This window comes from Balaenoptera borealis, assembly GCF_965194805.1.
Source record: "Balaenoptera borealis genome assembly, chromosome: 5".
NCBI lineage: Eukaryota > Metazoa > Chordata > Mammalia > Artiodactyla > Balaenopteridae > Balaenoptera > Balaenoptera borealis.
The window spans coordinates 16,824,080-16,838,128 of record NC_138862.1 but is presented as its reverse complement, the minus strand read 5'-3'; the positions used below and the strand labels follow the sequence as shown (position 1 = coordinate 16,838,128).

Genomic DNA, 14,049 nt, shown 5'->3' with positions numbered 1-14,049 from the left:
GTGTACCTTATTATAAAGAAATTTCACAAATATGGTAAATATTTGTCCTAAAAGCCCTTTAAATAGAGTACCATGTTGACCGATAAATTTTAGTCTAGATCAAATGGTAATTTTATAAAGTTTTTTATAGTAAAGGCATATATATATAACCCACTAAATGAAACTTATTTCAAGTATTATTTCTTAAATTAGCTTTTAACTATAAATAGCTGAAAGAGCAATTTTAGATAACTATGGCAATAGAGTTAAGCTGTGGCTTGCCTGAAAACTCAGATATTAGTGTTCAGATATCTCACCAGAAATGGAAACTCAGTGAAATCTAAAGTTCTCAAAATGTTCAAGAAAAGTCATCCTATTATATAAACAGCAATACTTCATTCCTTAATCTTTTTTTTCTTTTTAGCCACTAGAGTCCACTAAAATAGTTATCCATGTTACAAATCATTTCAACAGAAAGAAAAGCTCAGAAAATTAAACATATTTAACTATCTAGAAACCATCAACTAAACAGGAAGTTCAAACTAAAATTTTGAACTTATAAGATGATAACAGTTATATGTGCTTTATTCAAATCAGAAAATATCAATTTGTAGCAACTAAATAGAGTCCAGATGAAGGCAGAGATGTAAAAATTCACCTCTTTCCTGGTAGCTCAAAATAAAAATGGAAATACAAAAATGTTTGAACTTGGATGAGACACAACAACAGGCAAGAACAACTTGTACAGAATTTTTCGTTGCCCTTGTTTCATCTTCTTCCTCTCTCCTTCATTAATCTTGATTCTCTTAAGATGGGGAAGGAGAAGGACAGTAAGATGGGAGTGGGGGTGAGTAGACAGAATTGCTGGGAAGGAAAATAACATGGGCACCTTCTTCTAAGAACTGGGTCTTTTCAATTTATAATTCCCCAGGGTCTAATATAGTCCTTGTAACAAAACAGACATACAATAAATATACATAATGGAATTAATGTTTTCTTCCAATCTTTGAGTTTCATTTCTCCTCCTTTCTTCTCCTCATTCTTCTTTCCTTTCACCTCTTTCTCACACCATTACCCGATTTAAGCATATGTCTTTCAAAAGCATAGCCCACTTCCCAGATACCTTTTCTAGATGAATTCAAGCTCCTAGATAAAAGTGAAAGACCATAAAAATATCAATATCTGGAGATAAAAATAACTAAAGGGGTAGATACTCTTTTAGTTCAGAGCCAGGCAGGAAAATTCTTGCCCTATCCATCATGGTCTGCCCAATCCCATTAATTTCTTGGTCTGGTTTTGTTAGGGGATAAAATCCAGAACCCCTATGCTGACTTAAAACACTGAATTTCCTGGTACACCGACCACCTGAGTCAGAATCACCTGGCATCCTTATTAAATATACAAATCCCAGGGTCTCACCCCAGACCTGTTCCATAAGAACTCTCTGGGGAGCAGAGACAGGGTATTTGCCTTTTTCTTGAGCTCCCAAAGTGATTCCCAATGCAAAATATAGTTTGAAAATCACCATTCTAGAACATCTGACCCAATTTCTAACTTCCTTGAACTTAGGTTTTCTCCACATTTTCCTCAAGAAGACTTTTATTCATTCATTCACTATTCATTAAAGGCCTGGTTCAGACTTCCAGATTCACAAAGAAAACTAGCCTGAGCTTAAATATGTTAAGTGTCTTTAACCTCCTACAGAAAACTACCTGCTTAATCAAGAAATTAATATATTCTGCAGATCATGGATTTTTAATTTTATTAATTAAAATTTAATTAATTTTATTAATATTTCCTTTGGAATAAATTTCTAATGGCAAAAACAATTTCTTAAATGTTTCATTTGAATCCATCATTATGAATATCAACGGCTCCATAAGAAAGGTTATAAACTTGGTACATTAATAAAGAGTGCGGGACTTCCCTGGTGGCCTAGCGGTTAAGACTCTGCTCTTCCAATGAAGAGGTCACGGGTTCGATCCTTGGTGGGGGAACTAAGATCTCGCGTGCCATGCGGTGCAGCACCCCCCTAAAAGAAAAAAATAAATAAAGAATGGCTTATTTGAATCAATAATGTTACAGATAGGAGATCTGTGGGATAGGGAAGGTGGGAGGGAAACACAAGGGGGAGGAGATATGGGGATATATGTATATGTATAGCTGATTCACTTTGTTATAAAGCAGAAACTAACACACTATTGTAAAGCAATTATACTCCAATAAAGATGCTAAAAAATATAATGATACAGATCCAATTTGGAAGCATAATTTCCATCACACCTTCCAGCATGATGGCCTTCATGAGTGTTACACCTGTGTAGTTACACAGGGTCTCACTCTCAGAAGAGGCCCAGCACTTGGTTTAATGAACTGCTATTGCCTTCTTGAAATTATTAATAATCCAAACTTTGAATCTGAGTTGTGTAAGCTGAGCCCACTGGGACCATGAAGCACGTACATGATCAGAGGAGCTATAACCCACTGGGAGGCAGCCAGCACATGTGCGGGCTTAGGAGGTGAGCTCAGCCCGTCACTGCTGGAGGTAGGCAGCGTGGAGCGTCTGGCCTGGCTAATCATTGTGCACACCTGGGGTAGCTCTGGGCTCCTCAGGGCCTCCAGGAGCAGCCGTGGTAAGATCGGGACCCACATGGGCATTGACAGTGGCAGCAATAGCAGCAGTGACAGCAGCGGCTGCAGCCCTGGAGGAAAGGAGGGCCTCCCATGGGGGAAGGACCCTCAGTGGGAAAGCAGCTGGTCTGACCCTGCCTGGAGCTCATCCTCACAGCATCTGCACAGCTATTAACTCTCTGGACTAGCACAGGGACAGAAACTTCCAGTACACAAGCAATAAACTTTGTCAGTAAATTATTACAAAGTCAAAGTGGACATTGCAATAAGACATATCAGGGAGCTATTAGATTTGTCAGAGTTTAGAGCCTCTGGTTTTGAAAACGGCTGCAACATTGCAAAGCAGTTATCTGCAGGCTTGGGAAGGGAACTTTAAAGATCATCACATTTGATGGAAAAGATGTAGTATTATTATTTTATTCTGGCACAGAAATACTGTATTTTGTATTTGCAAGTTTATGCTGTTATACATTTATCACTATTACTCCTATTTCATTTTATAAGTAACAGAATATGTTTTAAGGAAAAAGCTGTATATTTTACTCTTTCAACTGAACTTCATAAATTTTCTTTTTGAATGAGGGACCCTGAATTATCACTTTCAATTGTGTCCTGAAAATGACATAGCCATCCCTGCCTGAGAGGAAAAGGCCTTTGAGGCCATTTTACCATTGAGAGGACTAAAATCCGTGAGGGTTAAATGGCTTGGCCATCATCCCAAAGCCAGCTAAGGAGAGTCGGTTCCTAGACTTAGAATTTGAGAAGATAGAGCCTTGAGCCCATCAAGAACCCACCTAGAACCCATCTAATTATGAGAAGGAAAGACTCAGGAGTGTTTGCCTGGTTAATAATAACCACAGGGAAACAGAGGAGCAGCCAACGGTACACAGTCACCAGGGAGAGCAGAGGAAACTAAAAAATAGGCATGCTCTCAGTGCCTGGCATCCAGCAGGGAAAGGAGTCCTCCGATTCAGCAGAAACTATTTATCTTTTCCTTCTCAGTGAAAACCGGCACTCTTCGGTGATTGCCTTGTGGGCACCAACCAAAATCCCTGTGCATTGTAAGTAACTGAGGCCTATTTTGTATACCATCACTTCCAAAATCGTAAGGTGCTCACTGATGACATGGGGATCGTGTCAAAATGCAGGTTTGGATTTGTCAGATCTCAAGTGGAACCCAGGAATTTGCCTCTTTAAGCAGCTCCCAGGGGCTGCTCCTGCTGCTTGTCCAGACATCATGTTTTAAGAGACAAAGTTAGAGAGACCACTTCACCCTAGAGCAGTGCAGATGTGATAGTGTGTACTTACTATGGTGCCATGCCAGTTGTGAAAATACTGACATAATTCCATAGAGACTAATAAACAGCCATTGGACCAGGGCCCACTCTCCCTGGTAATCCAGCTTCTCTCTAGGCCTCCCCAGGACCCAACAACAATTGACAGATGCCACTGGGGGCCTCCAGAGTGGATTCAGAGCTGCCAGAATTCATCATGATGGGTCAGTGACAGGCTGACCAGTTGTTCAATGTTCCGGCTGTCACTCTGGGAAAGGGCTCCCAGTAAATAAGTGTTAGATGACCCTGTGGAAAGGGTTCAAGACTTGCTGCAGTAGAGACCCCTGCTTATCTTTCCCCAAACTTATTCAACTACTGGTCCTTTTTGGGCAAACGTTGATCTAGCCCACCCCACTCATCTTGCTCATGAGAAAACTGAGAATCAGAAAGTTAAGGTTATTCACCCAAAGTCTGACAGCTAGGGAGAAGCCAATGCGGGGTCAGAAATCAGTTCTCACTCCCAAATGTCATGCCTTGTTGAATTTTCCTAAGATTAAAGATGATTTAGTCTGACTCCCATAGACTGGTGACAATCTATAAAGTTGATATTGTGAATCAGTTAAGCTATTTGAATTAATGTTACTTAATATATAGTGCCATTTCTTTAACTTCAAACACTCAGCCTTGAAATATATTTTTATTGGGGCTTTAAAAATATTATAGGAAAATTCTCTTGTATCTAAAATTTTTAGGTCATACTGTTCAAAATGCCTCATTGCAGATGCAGAATTGAACTAAAGTGACTTGCTTAACATCACATAGCTATTTAGTGACAAATCCAAGACCAGGACCCAGATCTCTTTACTCTCCCTGTGGCACTCACTCCTCACAACCACAACTGCATTCACGTTTATTTTTTAAAGGAAGTATCTGCGTGAATGACCAGTTTAGCACAATGCAAGCTGACGTGTAGCCAGTGTAATCATGTAACCTGACTACAAGTTTACTTTTCTCTAGGACAAGGTGTGAACAACCACACCTGAGAAGTGAGGGGAGCTTAGCAATGATGTACTACTGTAGGCTTGAGGAAACTGCCCTCTACTGGGATGCAGAGGCGCATCCCTTAACTGTACCTAAAGGAACAGTTTTTGAAAAACAGGGACTGAACCATTGAGTTCCCTGAGTTTCAATGAGAAACAAAGGGAGTAGGCAGAGATATCAATAGATGGAAGCAAAATGTCTTGCCATGTGCCTTGATAGAAAATTATTTTCCAGCTGCAATCATATTCACTTTTACAAGGGCATGTGCAATTGTAATACCCACCGTCCAGCATCCGGCTTCTCCAGCATGGCCTTAGGGCATATCTGTTACTGGGCTGGATGCTCTCTTGTGAGAAATCTGGGAGCTACATTCCCTGCTTTACATCCATCCCAAACCACGAGGACACAGTGGTTACCTTTGTGTTACCAGATAAGATTACAGAAGGAATTAGAGAGGTGCCTGTGATTCCGTTTAAGGCCAACGTAATTGCTACGACCTCGTCATTGAAGGGTTTTGCAGAGGAAATAAGCATCATCAGGTTGCGAGGGTGATTTTCCTGTCCAGTCCTAAAAAGGAACTGCCCTCAATAAATCATCTTCCTAATGGAAATGACAGAATTATTCTCCCAGGAGGGGTCAACCCGGAGGACTGCACAAACCACACGTCCCTCTCAAGGGTAATAGGAAGGAAACGCACAGCCATTGCTGCCTGGGAGGATCTAAGGCTTCCTAGGGACTGTTCATCTCTCTCCCTCTGAGGTCACTTTTAATGCCTTTTACAAGTCATTGTTTACATATAAAGATAGAACTCCTCTTAGTAAGTAGGCTATATGTTTTTTGTTTTTTTTTTTTAAACTGTCTCTGTGGTTAATCACAGAGGAAAGGGAAAAAAGTCCATCATGTATTTTAAGTAAAAAGGAAAGGTGTAAAATTAATGTAAAATAACTTTGTATTAACGATGCCAGCAAAAATTAAATAATATTGGGGGGAAAAATCAACTGGTACAGTGGTAGCTTTTGTGTAAGATTGTATGTGATTATCTTTCCTTCTGTGTGCTTTTATAATTTTAAAATTTTCTATGCTTTAAAATTGGATTTTAAGATACTTGTTATTTAAATTCATTTATTCTATAATCCATAATTAAAATCAGGGTTGGGCTGCATACTAATATCAGAATCTACTTTTTGAAGTGGAACAGAAAAATATGGATACTGTAATGGAATTTTAAAACCAGAACTAATAATTCACTTTCTTCATCAACTGCATTAGTTTAAGAATTTGTAATGAGCTTTGTAAATGGCATTAGGCAAAGAAACTTCAGCTCATTCTTTCTGAAATGAATTTGTTAGAACTCAAATTTTCTTTTCCAATCAAAATGTTAGGAAATGCCACTCCCAATCTGACTGAGCAGTCAGGCTTTTGATTTCTGAGAAATTCATGCCCAGGTCACCAGAGAATGAAAGGTCAGCTTTGAGGAAGTTTCTGGAACATGAAGAATCTCAATGAAATTGGCTGGAATTTTTTGAATGGTGAAAAAAATATCCCTTCAATAAAGCATGGTATATGGGAGTTAAGATCACAGTTTTATCAAATTCAACCTAGGCATTTAGTCAGATCCTTTGAAACTTTTTCCCATGATTAAAATTCTTATTTGTTGCATTTTTGGCATGATGACTAAGTGATTTGGGGCACTGGCCCAAAAATCATGGATTTTATTTTTGTTCTTGTTACAACAAATTAGAGGAAATCTTTTTTTTTTTTTTAAACATTCACCGTGAATAGCCAGTTCGGGGAGAAAAAAATCACAATTTGTTATATGTTCTTTTTGCATTTTTAACTCTTTTTCCAAAGATTGCCATGATAAATTCTATGGAGAACTTGAATGGAGAAGTTCTCCAAGTATGGCCCAAGGAATCCTAGGGGTCCCCAAGACCCTTTTAGAGAGTCTACAGTTTCCTCCCTCTTCCATCTAAAGATCTGCATAGAGTCATATCATAATAGATTCACTGCAGATGTAGATAAGAGAGTTTAACTTCTATTAATCCAGACAATAAAAAGATTTGTGAAAAATTTAAAATAATGCCACTTTCTCAATGTTCTATTTTGAATAATATAGTTATTTTTCACAAATATATGTCATTTATGTTAAAATTTTTATTATTGCTTTTTATTACTTTTGTTTATTACTGTTATTTGTAATGTAGTAATAAAGATTTTTAATTTTTCCATTTTAATTTATAATACAGTAAATATTGATAGCTATAACCAATCTAAATCAAAGGTCTTTGGGATCTTCAATAATTTTAAGAATATGAAGGGTTCCTGAGATCAAAAAGTTTGACAATGGCTGAAATAGAGAAATTCCTTTTAGAACAAGCTCAGAAAGGAAGCTAAAGGATGAGAGAACACATGGAATAGAGCTATGTTCTTCTGGCTGAGGCCATCCTCAATCAGCTGGCCCACCATTTGTATAAGCCCAGCCAAGGGCAGATGTATTTGGCCTAGATTAAAAGATACCCAGCCAAACTGTAAATTTCTGAGAACTAATAATTTTTGTTTTGAGCTACTAAGTTTTGGGGTGGTTTCCTGTTCAACATTATTTTTGCAATAAATAACGATTTGTTCCTCCTCTCATTTCCGCAGAGAATTCACCATATATTTACAATGAATCCCACACATTTATGCTTCATTATATATTGTCCTATATTGTGAAGTGATGTTTCTAAACTGCTTGAAGGAGGAGAAAGATCAAGATAGCAGAGTGGAAAGATGGTGAGCTCACCTCCCCCAAAAACACATCAAAAATACATCTACATGTGGAGCAACTCTCACTAGAAACAAGACTGGCAGGAAAGCTCTTCTACAACGAAGGTTGTAAAGAAAGATCCACATGGAGTCAAGTAAGAAGGGTAGAGAAGCAATCAGATTGAGACCCACATCCGTGGAAGTGGGGAGTGGCTATCACAGGCTCAGAGATCCTCCCTGGGGAGTGAAGAGTTCAAGCCACATATTGGGCACCACAGCCATGGGGTTCAACACTGGGAAAAGGAGTCCATTTAGCTGGTTTGAAAACAACTATAAGAAAGTGAGACTCTTTTCATACATGCAAGAGTGTATGTACATGCTTGCTCACTCCCAGGAACAGCATGGTGGAAGCAGATTGAAAACTGCCTGAAGCTCTGACTGGCTCACTGGGACCACACCAGCCTGCAACCCAGCTCACACCAGATGCCTGTTCCAGCCTCTCTTGCTCCAGCATTGCTTTCCACTAGGCTAGACGCTGCCATTCCCAAAGAGGGTACACATATACATAGAGGAAATGAAACCAGCTTGGACCCAACCCTCAGGACTTTTTCTCCAACCCTTTGGGCCCCAACCACCTCATAAGGTGGTGACTGTCACTGAGCACAGGATAAGCCTCAGTTCACACCTGGATCTGACTCTAGCCCTACCTCACATCAAGATGGCAGCTGTCAGCACACCCAAGGATAAGACATGACCCATGCTCACTTAAGATCCTGCTCTCCCACTAAAGTCACTGGCCACATACAGACCACATAGGGACGCTCCCATAAAGTACACCCCTTCAAGACCAGGACAGGTAACTCTTTCACCTAATTTCATAGAGGCAAAGAAATTTAAACAACTGAGAAGACAGAAGAATGTTTCAAACAAGAGAATGAGAAAAAAAAACCTGAAAAAACCCCTAACGAAACAGAGATAAATAATTACTAAATAAAGAGTTCAAAGCAGTAGTAATAAAAATGCTAACTGAACTTGGGAAAAGAATAAATGAACACAGTGAGAACTTTAACAAGGAACTAGAAAATACAAAAAAGAAACAGAACTAAAAAACACAATAACTGAAATGAATAGTACTCTAGAAGAAATTAACAGCAGACTAGGTGATATAGAAAAATGCATAAGCAGTCTGGAAGATAGAATAGTGGAAATCAACCAATCAGACCAGCAAAAAGAAAAAACAGTTTGTTTTGTTTTTAATGAGGATAGTTGAAGGGACCTCTGAGGCAATATCAAACATACTAATATTCACATGATAGGGATCTCAGAAGGAGAAGAGAGAGAGAAAGGGGCCAAAAATATATTTGATTAAATTATGGCTGAAAACTCCCCAAGCCTGAAGAAGAAAAGAGGTATATCCAGATACAGAAAATACAGAGAGTCAAAAACAAGATAAACCCAAACAGACCCACACCAAGATATATAATAATAAAAATGGCAAAAATTAAAAATAGAGAATTCTAAAGGCAGCAAGAGAAAAACAAAGAGTAACATGGGAACCCCCATAAGGCTATCAGCTGATTTTTCTGCAAACACTTTGCAGGCCAGAAGGGAGTGACATGATATACTTAAAGGGATGAAAGGGAAAAACCTACAACCTGGGATACTCTACCCAGCAAGGTTATCATTCACAATTGAGGGACAATAAAGAACTCCTCAGACAAGCAAAAACTAAAAGAGTTCATCAATACTAAACTGACCCCATAAGAAATGTTAAAGGTTCTTCCCTAATAGAAGAGAAAAAGCTACAAGAAATAAGAATTTATAAGAAAGAAAAAAAAAATCCCACTAGTAAAAGCAAAAATTGCAAAAAATCAACTATACTAGAATAAACAGTTAAGGGATAAACATGAAGGTGTGAAATATGACATCAAAAACACAAAATGCGGGGGGGGGGACTAAAAAATGTAGATCTTTTAGAACATGTTAGAACTTAAATGACTATCAGTCTAAAATAAGTATATATAATTATAAATCAACATATATGAACCCCATGGTAACCACAAATCAAAAACCTACAACAGATACACAAAAACAAAAGAGAAAGCAATACAATCGTATCACTAAAGAAAATCATCAAACAGGGGAAGAGACTAAAAGAAGAAAAAAGGAACTGAGAAGAACTACAAAAACAACCAGAAAACAAGTAAGAAAATAGCAATAAGTACATACCTATGAATCACTTTAAATGTCAATGGACTCCATATGAATGACCCAGCAATTCCACTCCTGGGTATACATCTGAAAAAAAACAAAAACACAAATTTGAAAAATACATGCATCCCAATGTTCATAGCAGCACTATTTAAGATTGCTCAGATATGGAATCAACCTAAGTGTCCATCAACAAATGAATGGATAAAGAAGATGTGGTATATATATATATACAATGGAATACTACTCAGCCGTAAAAAAAAAATGAAATTTTGCCATTTGCAGCAACATGGATGGACTTGGAAGGCATTATGCTAAGTGAAATAAGTCAGACAGAGAAAGAAAAATACTGTATGATAACACATATGTGGAATCTAAAAAATACAACAAACTAGTGAATATAACAAAAAGAAACAGACTCACAGATATTGAGAACAAGTTAGTAGTTACCAGTGGGGAGAAGGAAGGGGGAGGGGCAATATAAGGGTAGCAGATTAAGAGTTGCAAACTGTTAGGTATAAAATAAGTTACAAGGAAGTATTTTACAACATGGGGTATATAGCCAATATTTTATAATAACAATAAATGGAATATAACCTTTAAAAATTATGAATCATTATGTTGTACCCTGTAACTTATTACACATCAACTGTAATTCAATAAAAAAAGTCAGTGCACTAAATGCTCCAATCAAAAGGCATAGGGTGGCTGGATAAAAAAAAAAAAGACCCATCTATATGCTACTTACAAGAGACTCACTTGAGGGCTAAAGGCACACACAAACTGAAAGTCAGGTGATATAAAAAGGTATTCCATGAAAATGTAAATGAAAAGAAAACTGGGCTAACAATACTCACACCAGACAAATGAACTTTAAAATGAAATCTGTAACAAGAGAAGAAATATATAACAAAGAAGAGCATTATATAATGATAAAGGATAAATACAAGAAGAGGATATAATACTCATTAATATATATGCATCTCATGAAAGAGCACCTAAATATACAAAGCAAATATTAACAGATATAAAGGGAGAAATTGAGGGAAAAGTTGACTGTAATGCAATACTAGTAGGGGACTTTAACACCCCACTTACATCAGTGGACCAATTATCCAGAAGGAAAATCAATAAGGAAACAGTGGCCTTAAATGACATATTAGACCAGTTGGACTTAATAGATAACTGTGGGACATTCCATCCAAAAACAGCAGAATACACATTCCTTTCAAGTGCATACAGAAAGTTTTCTCCAGGGTAGATCACATTCCAGGCCACAAAACAAGTCACAACAAATTTAAGAGGATAGAAATTATATTAAGCATCTTTTCTGACCATAAAGGCATGAAACTAGAAATCAATTTCAGGAAGAAAAATGGGGAAAACACAAACACGTGGATATTAAACAATATGCTACTGAAGAAAACCAATGGATCAATGATGAAATCTAAAAGGAAATCAGAAAATACCTCAAGACAAATGAAAGTAAAAACACAACTTCCAAAATCTGTGGTTCAGAGTAAAAGCAGTTCTCAGAGGGAAGTTTATAACAATAGAGGCCTACATCAAGAAACAAGAAAAATCTCAAACAAACAATCTAACATACCATCTAAAGGAGTTAGAAAAAGAAGAACAATATCCTAAGTCAGCAGAAGGAAGAAAATAATAAAGATCAGAGAGGAAATAAGTAAAATAGAGACCAAAAAATAACAGAAAATAATCAATGAAACCAAGAGCTGGTTTTTTGAAAAGATAAACAGAATTGATGTGTTTAGCCAGGTTCACCAGGAAAAAATAGAGAGGACACAAATAAACAAAATAAGAAAATAAACCAAAGAAATTGCAATAATCAATATCACAGAGATACAAAAAATCATAAGAGAATACTACAAACAGTTATATATGAACATATTGGGCAAGCTAGAAGAAATTAATAAATTGGGATGAATACATTCCCAAAATCATCCTACAAGGCCATGATTATGCTGATATCAAAACAAGACAAAGATTCATAAAAAGAAGAATATTAGAGGCCAATATCTCTAATGAATATAAATGCAAAAATCCTCAACAAAATATTAGCAAACTGAATTCAACAATATATTAAAAAGATCATACACCAAGATCAAGTGGGATTTATTCCAGGGATGCAAGCATAGTTCAATATCTGCAAATCAATCAATATGATACACCACATCAACAAAATGAAGGATAAAAGTCACATGATCACCTCAATAAACACAGAAAAAGGATTTGACAATATTCAATACCCATTGATGATAAAAACTCTTATCAAAGTTGGTGTACAGGAAATATATCTCAACATAATAAAGGTCGTATATGTCAAACCCACAGATAACATCATACGCAATGGTGAAAAGCTGAAAGCTTTTTCTCTAAAATCAGGAACAAGACAAAAATGCTCTCTCTTGTCACTTCTATTTAACACAGTTTTGGAAGTCCTAGACACAGCAATCAAACAAGAAAAAGAAATAAAAGGAATCCAAATTGGAAGGGAAGAATTAAAACTGTCACTATTTACAGATGACATGATACTATATATAGTATACCTAAAGTCTCTGCCAAAAAACTACTAGAACTAATAAATGAACTCAGTAAAATTTCAGGTCACAAGATTAGTATACAGAAATGTGTTGCTTTTCCACAGACTAAACATGAACCATCAGAAAGAGAAAGCAAGGGCTTCTCTGGTGGCGCAGTGGTTGAGAATCTGCCTGCCAATGCAGGTGACACGGGTTCGAGCCCTGGTCTGGGAAGATCCCACATGCCGCGGAGCAGCTAGGCCCGTGAGCCACAACTACTGAGCCTGCGCGTCTGGAGCCTGTGCTCCGCAACAAGAAAGGTCGCGATAGTGAGAGGCCCGTGCACCGCGATGAAGAGTGGCCCCCACTTGCCGCAACAGAGAAAGCCTTCGCACAGAAGCGAAGACCCAACACAGCCATAAATAAATAAATAAATAAATAAATAAATTTAAAAAAAAAAAAGAAAGAAAGAGAAAGCAAGAAAACAATCCCATTTAAAATCACATCAAAAAAAATAAAATATCTAGGAATGAACTTAACCAAGGAGTGAAAGACCTATGATCGGAAAACTACAGAACATTGATCAAGGAAACTGAATATAATATAAAGAAATAGAAAGATATCCCGTGTACATGAATTGGAAGAATTAATATTATTAAAATATCCATACTACCCAAAATAATCTAGATTTAATGCAATCTCAATTGAAATACCCATGACATTTTTCACAGAACTAGAGGAAATAATTCTAACATTTATATGGAACTACAAAAGACCCCAAATAGCCAAAGCTACAATGATATATTACACAGTACAGGGAATAAAGCCAATATTTTATAAAAACTTTAAATGGAGTATAATCTATAAAAATATTAAATCACTACGTTGTACACATGAAACTAATTAATAAAATAAAAAATTTATACTTGAGGGAATATATCTTAGCTTTTCTTTTATGGTTCAGTAAATGTTTAATTAGTTCATGGACTATTTGGGAACCTAAAATTTCTAGACAGAGAAGGATTCTTTAAAATTCCTTATTTCTTACCTCACCCTCTTTTGCCCCCCTAATGTCAAAAGAGAGAGAACTTCCCTTTTGAGGAATTAGTTTATCTTTCCTGTGTGTTTTTTTTTTTTTTCTCCAAGGCTGAACCTCAGTGAGCCCCAGAACTCAACGAGCATAAAACAACAGCTTGATCATACAACATACAACAATGGCCTGATCTGCCAGAAGAAAGCATTTTCAGTTTAATAGTTTTCACATGCTTATCATCGAAATTCTAGAACTCTGTAATCTGCTTTCTCCATCACTTTTGCTATTGCTATTATTTGGGGAACTGTTAAAAAGGAAAGTGAGGAGGAGAGGAACCAAGATGGCGGAGTAGAAGGACGTGCTCTCACTCCCTCTTGCGAGAACACCAGAATCACAACTAGCTGCTGGACAATCATCGACAGGAAGACACTGGAACTCACCAAAAAAAGATACCCCACATCCAAAGACAAAGGAGAAGCTATAATGTCACGGTAGGAGGGGCACAATCACGGTAAAATCAAATCCCATAACTGGTGGGTGGGTGACTCACAGACTGGAGAACACTTATACCACAGAAGTTCACCCACTGGAG

The 14,049-nt window shown here is 37.2% G+C and overlaps 1 long non-coding RNA gene across 1 annotated transcript in view; it reads right to left on the bottom strand.

Annotated features, from left to right (window-relative positions):
- The window catches only part of LOC309628720, a 407,219-nt gene that overhangs the window by 14,074 nt on the left and 379,096 nt on the right, over positions 1-14,049 (bottom strand). The window contains exon 5 of the long non-coding RNA XR_014244664.1: positions 9,900-9,968. This is a non-coding gene — a long non-coding RNA (uncharacterized lncRNA). The remainder of the gene's footprint in view (positions 1-9,899; positions 9,969-14,049) is intronic.